Here is a 12516-nt window from a genome sequence, read left to right as displayed (position 1 = left end):
TAAATATTTTTTAACAGTGAGTTCAGAGGAATGAAACATTTGCTGTATTCACTCGTCTAGTACCAATTATCCAATACAAATAGTTAAAGGCTGCTATCGAATTATACAAAAATATTCAAAGTTGCATTTCGAGTTCAACGTAAATAAAATAGTATTTGATTAAACCTTAGCATTTAATTGCTTCATTATACTATTTTATAGTACTTAACTTTTTGTTTGTTTATTGGCAGATCATCATCTGGTACGCATGCATATCGAAAGCCACAAAACCATCGATATATAGGGTTGTTCAATAGGTGCGCTTTAACTTTTTTTCCGATAGGGAGGGCGAATGACGCAATATTTTTTATTTTTCGCTTGTCATTTGTAAACTTCATTAGTATACATTTCATCATGAAACGCTACACACTTGAGCAACGATGTATCTTAAAATAATACCCACTAACGGCGATATAAATGCCGTCAGCCTGGAGATCAAACTGATAATAACTCTTGCCAACAGGTGTTACTTTGGGTTCAGTAGGCAATTGAGAAATATAGTAGAACTTTCTCTCGAGGGACGAAACTGACACTCTACAAAACGCTTGTCATTCCCGTCCTGGTATATGGCGCAGAAGTATGGACGATGTCAACAGCAGATGAGAAAGAAAATTTTACGTAAGATACAGGGTGGCTGATGAAAGCCGCTACCAAAAAAAAAATTGAATAACTTTTTTTCTTTTTAAGTTATCTGTTCCATTTTTGTTTTAATTTGCAGATTGATCTTTAAAATTTATTAAAATGGATAACTGGGACACACAAACAAGAATTTGGATAGTCCGCCGCTATCACGCACTGGAGTCCGTAGTTTTGGTACAGAGAGAATACAGGCGGATGTTTGGCGGCGATCCCCCGAGCAGATGGGCCATAATGAGACTGGTGAATAATTTTGCTGAGCAAGGAACAGTCGCAAGAAGGCCTTATCATCGAAACCCACCAGTTCGGACGGAGAAAACGATCGCTGCTGTAGCTGCAGCTGTACAAAACAATCCAAGGGTTTCAACAAGAAGCTTATCTGCTCAACTTGGTGTCAGCCGACAGTCTTTGCAAACAATAATGCACAAAGATTTAGACTTATTTCCCTACAAAATTCAAATGGTTAACAAACTGAATGCAGCAGACTTGCCGATTCGCTTGGAATTTTGCCAGAAGATCCTGCAATTGGTGGAAGAAGACCAAAACATGTTAAACTGCCTTTTCATGTCTGATGAGGCCCATTTCGATTTAAACGGCAATGTGAACAAACAAAATTGTCGAATATGGAGTACTTCTAACCCACAGATACTCCACGAGACGGAATTGCATCCTCTTCGCGTGACAGTGTGGTGTGCGGTTTCTTCACGCTGTATTGTCGGGCCTTATTTTTTTGAAGAAAATGGTCACACCGTTACGGTTACTGGAGACAGTTATTTGAAAATGCTGAAAGAATTTTTCTATCCAGAACTACGCCGAAAGAGAATTCCTTTCAACTCTGTGTGGTTTCAACAAGATGGGGCAACGTCTCACATAGCCCAGACTGTTATGACGAGAGTTGCGACGAAAATTTCCCAATAAACTGATTTCAAGAAACTCCGAATTTCGTTGGCCCCCCAGGTCGCCTGACCTTACTGCACCTGACTTTTTCTTGTGGGGTTTATGTAAACAAGAAGTTTATAAAACAAAGCCAACAAATTTGGATGAACTAAAACAATCCATTCGGGCAACAATTGCGGCTATTCCTGTCGCAACTCTCAAAGCAGCAATGAACAACTTTTTACTAAGATGCCGCACTTGTGTCAACGAGCATGGGGGGCATTTAAATTCAATTATTTTTAAAACTAGTTAAGCTACATTTAATAAAATTTAATGACCTTCAACTTGAAAAAAAATAAATGAATTCCATACACTAAAAAAAAAGTTATTTGAGTTTCTTAATGTAGCAAAATTCATCAGCCACCCTGTATGTAGAGTCATGGACAAAGTTAACCGAGCAAAAATGCAGCGGTTACGCTGGCTTGGCCATGTCACCCGCATATGAAAAAAGCCATCAAAGCCAATTTACGACAAGGCACCCCAAAAATAAGGAAGACGTGTAACAGGAAGACCACATGCCTATTGGAAGGATTTAGGCCATGCCCGTATCGTTCAATTTGGCCCCAAAAAAAATTGTTTACTAACGATCTGTCGAGCTATCGATGACCTCGGCACAAATACTAACTTTTAGTAGATGCATTGTCACCTGGAAAGTGTTTGACTTGTCCCAATTTTTAGTGTTGTTCCGATACGAGTAGCAACGAGTAAATGTTCGATACTTTCTTAAAGTGCGGAGTATTTCTTGTACTCCAGTACTTCATAAAATGTCTCAGGTACTTAATGTTTCCTTTTAATTTACTACTACGTTCACACTTTCGAAATTGAATATCAAGTAAAATTCAATTTTTTTCTTTCAAAACATGTTACAACTCGACGGTCAACTTAAACAGCTGTCGCAATTCTTGTTAAGAAATTGTCGTGATTCGCTGAATCAATGAAAGTCTTAAAAATAGTGAAGTATTTTGTGACTCATGGAAATATATAAATACGGAATCTTCTATGTGTTTTTCTAATAAATCATAATCATTTATTTTTTTCAGCACTTATAATTTTTGTTTTCCTCAATATTTCTAACATTAGTCAGTCGAAAGAAGATATTGCAATTACTCACGATTTTTGAGAGCGCCATCGAGGCCTTGTGCTTGGGTAAAAAGAGGCAAACAAGATCTTCACAAATTTTTGGCTCAAATTTTGCCCTTATGGAAGAAAAATAAGATCTTAAAGGCACACTTCCAATCCTTCATAAAATAGTACCAAAAAGATTATCTGTGTGAATTTTTTAAAAAGGTCCGATACTTTTGCAGAATCGTGACTTTAAACGTGTACAGGTATCTAGTATAGAGTGGGCCATGTAAAATTTGCTTTTTGAATCGGCTATAAAACAAAAACTAATCAATATTTTTTCAAAATTTTTTTTTTATTTTGAAGATTGAATTTTGTCATTTATGAATGAAAAATAATATCGTTCAAATGACTGCCACGACCGGCTTTACAGAAGACCATTCGATCAACCCAATTTTTAAGCACATCTTCGATTGTTTGGGCTCCAATTTCATGAATGGCAACTTCGATTTCGTGTTTTAAAACTTTAATGGTCTCTGGATGGTTCGCATAGCATTTGTCCTTAATGGCTCCCCACAAAAAATAGTCCAACGGGCTTAAATTACAGCTCCGAGGCGGAGAATTGATATCGGAATTTCGGCTGATTATTCGGTTTTCAAAAACGGTAGCCAAAAGTTCGAGTGTAACTTTGGCAGTGTGACAAGTTGCACCGTCCTGTTGAAACCAAATGTCGTCCATGTCATCCTCTTCAATTTTTGGAAACAAAAACTCGTTGAGCATGTCACGATAACGCTCGCCATTTACTGTAACCGCGGAAGAAGAAGAAGACTCACCACTTTGGAAATAGGTTTCCAATATTTCCCAATTTTGTTCAAGCGTATAGCGTCCCATTTCGTAAATGTCAAACCTTTAAGTAAATTATGAACACATTTGACATTTCATTTGTGTTACCATTCTCAAAAAAATAGGTGGTTCAAAAAGCAAACGCTATATGGCCCATCCGTTACATGACGGTACCGGTACTACACTACTCATTTTGTTAATAAAGTTTTATCATTTGCACATTTTACTCAGTCGTGCCACTTGCCATGGGGATTTAGGGTCAGTGACTGAAAAATTTATAATAGATTTTACGTATATCTGAGATAAGAGAAGGCTTCTGCCCGAAATCTAAGGGTTCTTCTGCAAAAATGTAGCGCTCTTGTTTGTGTTTATTTTACTCACTGATGCCCTTTTCCTCTAGAAACCTAACTTTAGAGCCCTTCTGCATTTTTTCCATGCTCTCGACGAGCAAACTTCCTGAATGCCCATTGAGGATGATCTTGATCTTGATCTTCACAATAGTTAAAGTTCGATTTACTTGCCATTTTCAATGAATAAATGTTCCCAGCGAAAAAAATGTTTAAAACAGTACTTTTCCAGCATTCATTTAAAATATTACTAGAAAAATATTTTTGAGAAAAATTGATTGGATCAAATTACTTAAACTGAATTCTCGAAATACGCAGAAAAGAAAGCGATCACACACGAGTATCCATTAGAATATAGAGAATGTGTGAATTACAAAAATTTAGCAATGTGATCGTGGCTCCAAGTTCCACACTGGAACTCTCGGATTTGTGGATGATGATGATCGAATTCGTAGGAGTACAGTCTGTTACATAAGAGCGTGGTCACTGTTAAATAATAATAATAATTGAGTTTTCGAAAATTCGCAAATTTATTAATAAAATGGTCGTCAATACTCAATGCAAATACCTCAGTAGCAAGTCCACTCTCCTCCATTGTCAATTATGGCCTGGCACCGTCGGGGCATACTTTCCACTAGTTTTTCTGCATATTCTACCGGAAAAGACCTCCACATTTTCCGAATTTGTCGAGAAAGTTGATCTAAATTACATGGCTTGCGTCTGCTAAGCTGCATTTTCATCTGCGCCCACACATTTTCTATGGGATTTGCATCCGGTGACTGAGATGGTCAATCTAAAGTGACACCTCCGTTTTGCGCCTTCCACTCGCTTCATGCTCGACTCCTATGTTTCGGATCGTTGTCCTCTTGAGGGATCCAGCTTTCATTTTGCTTAAATAAGAACAAAGTACCGAAACCTTTGTTTGAGAAGCACCCCCTAACATGGACCTTGACGGGGTGTTTAACAGTCCGTAGAAGCATCCTACTGATGGAGGTTGTCCAGGCGTGTTTGATGCTCGGAAATGCCCAGAAGGAGGATTCATCAGAAAAAATTACGTTGCTCCAATCGCGGTCCAAGTTTTCCTGCGCCCATTCCACTCGTTTTTCAACGTGTTTTGCACTCAACATTGGTTTTACCAAAGACCTGCGATATTTCAGTTTATTGGCAAGCAAATGCCTGCAAATTGTTCCGTAAGATATATCAACACCTTTTGCTTTCAATTTCACAGCAGCTTCACGTAAAGTCAAAGTTGGATCTTTCGAGAAGAATGCGAGAATCTTTTTTTCGTCTTTTTTTTTAAACTTTGCTTGCACCTTTTTATAGCGATTTATCTACTTGCTAACGAACTGCTTCGACTTTCCCATATATTTCGCAACAGCAATTTGCGTTAATTTGGGTCTTTTCATGCAAACATAGAAAAATTGCCTCAACGCGAGAGGCGTAAACAGCACTCATTGCGAAAAACCACTCAATTGAAGACTAAATTTGACAGACAGCTGACTTTTTACAAAAAGGACGAAGGACTGAGGTGCCCGCTATGTCATAGAAAAAGAAACAGAACGCCCTCATTTTTTATCTACGTGTAACAGTGATTACGCTCTTATGTAACAGACAGTAAAATTCGCTGCCATCTAAAACTTCATGCAGTCATATTTTCTTCTTGATTAGCACGTGTCTAGTTTTTTTCTAATAGCGGTCGCCCCTCGGCAGGCAATGGCAAACCTCCGAGTGTATTTCCCCTTTTCATTTGCCGTTCGGAGTCGGCTTAAAACTGCTTAAAAGGTCCCTCCATTTGTGGAACAACATCAAGACGCACGCCACAAGTAGGAGAAGGAGCTCGGCCAAATACCCAAGAAGGGCGTAAAAGCCAGTTATATACAGTGGCTCACAGCTTATTTCGTGTGCCCGTTTATCAAAATACAAAAGTTTAATATTTTTGTATAAACTTTATTTAGAAAAAAACTTAAACGTACATTCAAAGCTAAACTATATCTTGTTACAAACATACATAAATAAACTTAAATTATTTCTTCTTAAGTAATATATTTACAGCAAAGGCAAAATTATAAGTAAATCCACGTCACATCTTATTTCGTGTGCTTAACCAAACTACAAAAAACATAATTTTTTTTTAATTTATTAAGTTTTTACTAATCTCATATTTTGTAGGATAGCCTTTTTGTTTTAATACAGCTTTTAACCGGGATTGCATGGAGCTAACAAGTTTTCCAGTGTATTCAGGAGATATTTTCTCCCATTCCACTTGCAATGCCGTTTTTAGATCTTGTTTGTTGCTTATGTTATGTTTTCTAATTTTTTGATCCAGAATATTCCATAAATTCTCAATTACATTGAGATCAGGTGATTGTGCTGGCGTTTTTACCACATGAGGGCAATTCCATATAAGCCACCGTTGCACTAATTTCGACTTATGCTTCGGATCATTGTCCTGATAGAACCTGAACCTGTCCCGAATGCCTAATTTTTCAGCACTTTGTAGTAAATTATTTTTTAATAAATTCAAATAAATTGTTTTATCCTTAATTTCGTCGATAAAAACCAAGTTTCCGACACCAGCTGTTGACATGCAGCCCCAAACCATTACATGGCTCCCACCGTGTTTTACTGTACCACGCAGATCCTTCGGGTCCAGCTCCGCGTTGGGCTTACGCCAAACGAAAGACTTTCCATCGGAACCATAGAGGTTGAATTTGCTTTCGTCGGCGAAAATAACGTCATTCCAAAATGTTTGGTCTTTATTAATATAACATGGTTTTCGGCAAACTCCACCCTTAATCTTCTGTTACGATCATTAACAAACGGTTTGTTTCGAGCTGTACGACCATGGAAATCAGCTTTTCTTCTTATTGTTTCAGGATTACATGACTTACCAAGTACTTTTTCAACCTCTTTTGTCAAAGCTGGCGCATTAATTCGTGGGTCTTTTTTAATTTTTCTTAATATCCACCTTTCATCAGCTAACCGGTTTATTGGCTCCGATAACGGTAAAAGTGAACACACGAAATAAGCTGTGACGTCAATTTAGTATTCTGTTTTTGTTGTAAATATTCTACTAAAGCAGAAAAAATTTGAATGCATTTATACATATTTGTAATTAGAAATAATTTATCTTTGATTGTGCATTTAAATTTTTTTTAAAGTAAATCAAATAAAAATAATTTTACAATTCTTTAGTTTAACATACAGCCACACGAAATAAGCTGTGAGCCACTGTATATATATGTATATATATATCATATTGGTCCCATGAGCAGAGAAAAAATTTAATAGAAAAAAACGTATGAACAGCATTTCGACTAGAGCTCGCACAGCAATCATCTCTTAACGCTCAAATTCACACGTTCATAGGTAATTTAATTTTACAGAATAATTCCACACGTACACACACACACCCATATGTACTAGTGTTTATTGCAGCCCTGCATATTACAATTCTACATTTTATGAACGCCGATTTGTTGGCCCACCTTCATTTAACAAGTTTTTTGCTTACAATCCCCAGGTTAGTTTTTGCAAAAGCGTAACCGTAAGCAGTTTCTCTATACAAATCGAGTATTAATTGTGGGCAAGTGCTGACTACCAGTGACTTCCACTTGCCCGGTGAATATCCAGTTGAAACTAGTTCCATCTGGCTAAAGGGCTAATGTGCTCGTATGACACACAGAGAGCTCAGCACGTTTCATTATTGTGTAAGAATTAGAATAAAAAAACCGGAGAACTACAATCGATTTGATTATTGAAAATTAATAATGAATAGCGTAAAAGACTTACTTTACTATAATTACCAGGTATGCGTTAAAATTTGTATGCGAAATGTATGTATTAAATGTAAAGACAAATAATTAACAGTTATTAGTACATGCAATACTCTCTCGTATAGAATACAGTTATATGAATGAAAAATGGCAGTCACATTGAGTTCAAGTATTTGATTTTATTATTAGTACTAAACTTTAGGGCTCGTTGTCAGCGAGTTAGTTTTTTGTCTAGAAACTGGCATGAAACTGTCGTTGACAATAGCGAGACTGTCAATGGTTTTTAACACACTTTTATTAGGTCGGGTTGTATGTATGTATGTATGTATGTATGTATGTATGTATGTAACGGAATCTTTGAGCTTAATTTTCACTGACTTCTAAAAATCTGATCGACTTGAAATTTTGCATACCTATCAAGGACCGATGACAATGCAATAATCTGATAAAAGTTTTCCATTATCCTTATTAGGATTGCCAACTACCTCAGAACAGAATTATAACAAAAATTAAGATACAAATAGAGTAATTCAAATTAGAGTTAAAAGCGTGGGATGCTTGATATAGTAAATATTACAATCATTCTATTGGCAACTACCTATGTACAGAAGGTTATGAAAGTGAAGCAAAATGCATCCCACGCTTTTAACTCTAATTTGAATTACTCTATTTGTATCTTAATTTTTGTTATAATTCTGTTCTGAGGTAGTTGACTATGACTGATCGTTCGATTTGCTATTACTTCATTATAGGCCTCTTTGTCATTAAAATTTATTTTCTACTTTTTAGTTCGATTAGCAAAAAAGCGTATTTTTTAGTTTTTTTAAACTATTTTTTATTTTATTTTTGAATCTTCACCAGCTTCTACCAAAGTGTCTGCCTTATGTTATGTTCACACCAAAAGAATAATCGAATTAGATTACGAAAACCCAATCTGTCTTTTTATACAGTAAGATTAAAGACTGATTAAATGCAACCTTGGCAATTAGCCTCCACTTAAAAAAAAACAATTTTTTTCTTCGTTTTTTTTTTTTGGCTGAGTTTGACTAAATCTTATTAATGCTATTGAAGAAAAGTGAAGATATGCGGTGATTCGTCGAGTCATGTAATGCCCTATTCGGCCCCCAGTAGTAGGCAATTGGCGAAAGTCGGAAAACGGCGTCTAGTTGAAGCTGCGCGAATTATAACAGCAATACGAATATAGAATGTGTTTTTTTTCATATTATGATAAATAAACCAGATTAGGTTATGGTGGTAGTCGGTCCGAATGACCAACTCACTTACACCTTACAGGTCCGTTGTGATACCACTTTGAGACACGGGAACCTTGTTTATTTATACTCCTGAAACCATTTTGAGGCTCTTATGAAGCGCAGAATTGGTCTAATCCCCACGTCAGAAAGTTCTGTAAGAGAACTGAAAAAGTGTTTACCTAGACAAACTGCTCTGATTTTAGCTAAGGCTGGACAATTGCAAAGGAAGTGCTCAACTGTTTCGTCCTCTTCCTCATATCTACAACATCGACAATGTTCATGGGAGAATACTCCTAGTCTTAAGGAATGCCTGACAAATAGCCAATGACCGGTTCTACTTATAAAGGGTGATTTTTTAAGAGCTATAAGCGGCCGCCGTAGCCGGGTGGGTTGGTGCGTGACTACCTTTCGGAATTCACAGAGAGAACGTTGGATCGAATCTCGGTGAAACACCAAAATTAACAAAAACATTTTTCTAATAGCGGCCGCCGCTCCGAGTGTATTTCTGCCATGAAAAAGCTCCTCATAAAAATATCTGCCGTTCGGAATCGGCTTGAAACTGTAGGTCCCTCAATTTCTGAAACAACATCAAGACGCCTAGCACAAATAGGAGGAGGAGCTCGTCCAAACACCCAAAAAGGGTGTAAGCGCCAATTATATATATATACTGGTATATAGGAAAGCTCTTCAAAAAAACACACGTAAAATTCAGAAAAATGCATGAAAATTTTATTTAAATCGATAGTACAGTCCATATAATTTAATGTTTGAAGATTATTTCATGCAACTGTTGACCGCGACTGCGCTTCAAATGGTCCATCCGCTTTGTCCAATTTTGGCATACTCTTTCCAATGTTTCGGCCGGTATCTCCCATATAAATGCTTTAATGTTTTCTTACAAAGGGGTTAATTCAAGCAGGCTTGTCTGAATAGACATGAGCTTTAACATAGCCCCACAAAACGGTCCCGAATGTGAAATAAAATGTTCACCGAATTCGCCTCTCAACAAGTCCATTGTTACGCGTGCTGTGTGGAATGTGGCACCGTCTTGCTGAAACCACATGTCATGCAAGTCAAGCAAAGTTTGGGCAAAAAAAAGTTGGATATCATTTCACGGTAGCGCTCACCATTCACAGTTACGTTACGATTCGCAGCATCTTTGAAGAAGTACGGTCCAATGATACCTCCAGCCCATAAGTCGCACCAAATTGGGACCTTTTCTGGATACATTGGTAGCTCTTGCAATTCTTCTGGCTGATCTTCACTCTAAAATTGACAATTCTGCTTATGTACGTACCCATTGATCAAAAATGAGCTTCGGCGCTGAACACAATTTTTCGACTTTAAACTTTCTTTACAGAACACGCATTTTTATAATAAAATTCAATGATTTGTAAGACGATTCATGGTTAAATTAAAGACCAAACTGAAGATGTTTGATAGTGAAAGAAAACACGAAACGTACGTCAGCTGTTTAAACCAACTATTTAAAAAGATAATAGCTAAAAAATCACCCTTTACAAGCCACGACCTTCGAGATATCATCTTTTGAGAGGCTAAGCAATTCCTTTGTACTTTTCTTGTTTATTTGCGGCCATAGTAGGCTATCTGTTACGCATGTATGTATGTATATTCATCTTTCCATGACCTATTGGCCTCTTGGATAATTTTATTTTTCATTATTAATTTACTCGTGGCCAATGATACTTTTGTCACTGAGCAGTTGTCGAGCAGTACCTTTAGTAATTAAACTAAAATTATTATTTTTGTATTATTATGAGGCTACTGCGCGCTACAACCAAAAGAGATCGAGTGTGAAAAGTCTGCTAGGGTACCCCATATTTTAAGGATTTTCTTTTTTTAATTTTAGCATATTCTAGGGTTTATTGTTCCATAATTTTTATGGAAGCACGGCAATACCACCAAGTTGGTGTAGCCTTTTTCTGCCTAATGCAGGACATTTACACAGAGAGATACATTTTGTTAGAGTGATCTCTCAGGCTACAGCGGCCTGTAAAGTAACCAGCTAGAAGTCTTAGGTCTACTCTGCTGAGTGAAAGTAGCTCATCAGAAATTCCTCTGTCCGAAGTAGGGAATTGTTTCGCTTGCCGCTGGCTGATAGAATTATGTATCAGAAATTATGTAAATGTGGGTTCCTCTTATTTTTATGCGCAGACATTCCCTCCCAGATATTTCTGCCTGGAAGTCTGTTGGGTAGATACCCATAGGAAGCGAATTATGATCCATTGATTCCCGCCCCTGTTCTACCATCTTCTAATTTCGATCCACGAGTGTACCACATCTGAGATCCGGGCTTGAAGGTAACATAATTATTTTGCCAGGCCGTGCGTTCATTAATAAGAAGTTCCTGAAGATAATGGGTTTGTGAGATAATGTAAAGAATAGGAGTATGTCGGAAGTCTTCTTAAATCTTTAAATGTCTTTTCATAGTTCCACTTTTCAGATCTGAGATGCCTTTTAGTCTTAAGGCGTTCAAGCGTGCTCTCTTTTTCAATTAAAATGAGATGGTTTCCATTTAAATTTACTTTTTCCTTTGAATGTTGCTCTTCCACTTCACACAAAGCCAATCGAAAAAGACTCGGTAACAGAGTTGAAATCAGAAAATTGTCATTATAACACTGTGCGACAATTTTGGGGTCATCAAAATCAAACCACACCGGACCTTTTTTTTTCTGAAAATATACCTATTCAATAGCAAAACCCTCGCTGGGTTTTTAAAAGTTAGCTCGATTTTTTTTTAAGTTTTTTTTGAAGTTTTCTATTTTCATGAGATTTTGGAGTTTTATCTGTACGCTAAATTTGACTTATAAATCGACCTTTGTTTGATTTAATCGATTTATTTTGTCATAGCTTGATGCAGAAATTTCGTACATGTACAAATAAACTTATTTTGAGAAGAACCTATATCTCAATACGCCATTTTGAATACCAAAATTTCGAAAAATTGTATGTTTTTACCATTTTTTACTGTAATTATGAAAATTGGGGTCCATATGTCGCTAAAAATTCACTTTCTTCACCAACATTTGGACTATTTTAGTCAACAATTGTCGACAGAATCAGATGAGCAAGGAGAGCGCTACCATCAAACTGCGATGCCATTTGAGTCAAGATACCGAGGAAAACGAGCTCCAGGTGCCATACTAGCCGAAATATGTTGGTGGGGTAAACATATTTTTCAATACGACCAGGAAGAAAATGAAGGAAAATGGAGTAACCAGGAGGAAAAAGAATATGAGGTAGAAGAAGAAGAGACAGGCATGGAATTCTTTACTGATGAATCTGATTACTCTGATAATGATGATGTTGAAATTCAATCATTGTCGAAAAGAGCTCGTCTCTAAGGTTTTTGTACGTAAAAATTCTTTATTTTAATAAAAAAAAAAAATTATAAGAATTCAAGTCCATATTCTTTTTACAGAGTTTTTAGATATTTAAAAAAAAATTTAAAGCAGATTATTTTTATGAAGAAAAATCTTGTTAAAAATTTATTTTTTTAGAAAATAACAAACTTAAAGTTCAGTTTTAAGTTTTTATCTTATAAATGACTTTTTTAGTACATTTTGCAACATTTTTGCTAGAAGAAATAGTGAGAAATTTTAA

The sequence above is a fragment of the Anastrepha obliqua genome, chromosome 5, assembly GCF_027943255.1.
Source record: "Anastrepha obliqua isolate idAnaObli1 chromosome 5, idAnaObli1_1.0, whole genome shotgun sequence".
Lineage (NCBI taxonomy): Eukaryota > Metazoa > Arthropoda > Insecta > Diptera > Tephritidae > Anastrepha > Anastrepha obliqua.
Note: the sequence above shows the minus strand (reverse complement) of the source record.